We start from the raw sequence: 2,561 nt of genomic DNA, 5'->3' as shown, positions 1-2,561 counted from the left end.
TTAATAAATTATATTAATATTCCCAAATTATTTAACTCTAAATAAATGGTAATAAATTACTATTGTTTTTAGAATCAAGTTATAATAGGTAAAAGTTTAAACCAAAAAATCATTTTAATTTTAAATTTTTTTTTTTTAATTGTAAAGGCCCATTCGAAATTAAATTAATAAGTACTAACCACTAATCTATATTTTCTTAATAATTTATAGTTCTAATAATATTAAAAAACAATAAATAGTATTTTAGTTAAATTAATATTCCTAGAATGTAGTTTACCTAAGGTAAATGCCAAAATTAACATACATGTTTATTAATAATAGTATATTCATTAACCTAATATTATTGGTATATCATATATTATTCTAATAACTTTTTGTTTATCATTTAACCTTAAGTGTCATTAGGTAAAATTGGATTACCTCTTATCATTAATTATATTCAATAATTTATCAATAATAATTTACTAAAATTCTTATTAGAATTAATTATGTTATTAGTTATTAATCTTATCACTTATAAGGTTTAGAAAAGGAAGGCCTTTATTAATTCAATATAAGGAAATCAGTTAAAAGTAAAAATCAATGAAACAATCTAATCTAATTTAAAATACCCCTTGGAATAAGGTTAATACTAACAAACTAAAACCTCAAGCACTCCAGATTAATAAGGCAACCCGCCAAAACCAGAACTTGAGGAGAGAGAAGACAGAAACCCTAAGAAGGAACAAAGAGGGAAGGGTGGAGGCTAGGAAGACAACGCTGGGATCCAGCAACTGCTAATCTTCCAGCCATCATCCCTATTAAGATTGTTCGGCCTTTTCTCAATCTCCAGGGCCTCTCTAAATTTACGATGGTGAAACTGCGCAACTTTGGCAATGACTTGAGCATCTTCTATACAAACATGATGCATAGTCTTCCCCGCATGCTCAGCCAGGGCTGAGGACTTGGTCCTACCATGTCTTAAGTCAGCCGAATGCTCACTGATCCGTTGATTGATAGAGCGACCAGTCTCACCAATATAAGGGGTCCCACAGGAACAGGGAATGATATAGACGCCTTTCATGTCCTTAGGGTCAATAGGGTCTTTCACAGACCTAAGGGAGCTACAGATAGTGCGGAGGGGTCTAAACGTTGCGGGCACATCGTATCTCCTCAGAACCCTCGATGGAAAAAGAAGATAATGGTTGTCTTCCGTTCTTAGATGTTCTCATCTCTAAGAAGGTGGATGGTTCCTTTTCTCATCAGGTGTTTAGAAAGAAGACGCATACTGAGCAATACTTGCATGCGTCGTCGCATCATTTCCCCGCTCAGAAGTTAGGAGTCCTTAGCACGCTTGCCACACGTGCTGTAAGAATTTCGGATGAGGAGAGCCTGGAAGCGGAGAAGGCTCATCTCCTTGATGTCTTTGAGAAGAATGGTTATAATAGGCGCCTTGGTCAAAAAGCCTTCCTCAAGGCCAAGAAGGAGCCTTCAATCCGAAAGGTTCCCAAAGACCATGTCTTGGGTGTGAACCTTCCTTACATCCAAGGGACTACAGATAGGTTTGCGAGGGTTCTGAGGAGATACGCTGTGCCCGCAACGTTTAGACCCCTCCGCACTATCCGTAGCTCCCTTAGGTCTGTGAAAGACCCTATTGACCCTAAGGACATGAAAGGCGTCTATATCATTCCCTGTTCCTGTGGGACCCCTTATATTGGTGAGACTGGTCGCTCTATCAATCAACGGATCAGTGAGCATTCGGCTGACTTAAGACATGGTAGGACCAAGTCCTCAGCCCTGGCTGAGCATGCGGGGAAGACTATGCATCATGTTTGTATAGAAGATGCTCAAGTCATTGCCAAAGTTGCGCAGTTTCACCATCGTAAATTTAGAGAGGCCCTGGAGATTGAGAAAAGGCCGAACAATCTTAATAGGGATGATGGCTGGAAGATTAGCAGTTGCTGGATCCCAGCGTTGTCTTCCTAGCCTCCACCCTTCCCTCTTTGTTCCTTCTTAGGGTTTCTGTCTTCTCTCTCCTCAAGTTCTGGTTTTGGCGGGTTGCCTTATTAATCTGGAGTGCTTGAGGTTTTAGTTTGTTAGTATTAACCTTATTCCAAGGGGTATTTTAAATTAGATTAGATTGTTTCATTGATTTTTACTTTTAACTGATTTCCTTATATTGAATTAATAAAGGCCTTCCTTTTCTAAACCTTATAAGTGATAAGATTAATAACTAATAACATAATTAATTCTAATAAGAATTTTAGTAAATTATTATTGATAAATTATTGAATATAATTAATGATAAGAGGTAATCCAATTTTACCTAATGACACTTAAGGTTAAATGATAAACAAAAAGTTATTAGAATAATATATGATATACCAATAATATTAGGTTAATGAATATACTATTATTAATAAACATGTATGTTAATTTTGGCATTTACCTTAGGTAAACTACATTCTAGGAATATTAATTTAACTAAAATACTATTTATTGTTTTTTAATATTATTAGAACTATAAATTATTAAGAAAATATAGATTAGTGGTTAGTACTTATTAATTTAATTTCGAATGG

This window comes from Pinus tabuliformis, chromosome 6, assembly GCF_031772625.1.
Source record: "Pinus tabuliformis cultivar Carrire ecotype Pingquan chromosome 6, CPIR1, whole genome shotgun sequence".
Classification (NCBI taxonomy): Eukaryota; Viridiplantae; Streptophyta; class Pinopsida; order Pinales; family Pinaceae; genus Pinus; species Pinus tabuliformis.
Note: the sequence above shows the minus strand (reverse complement) of the source record.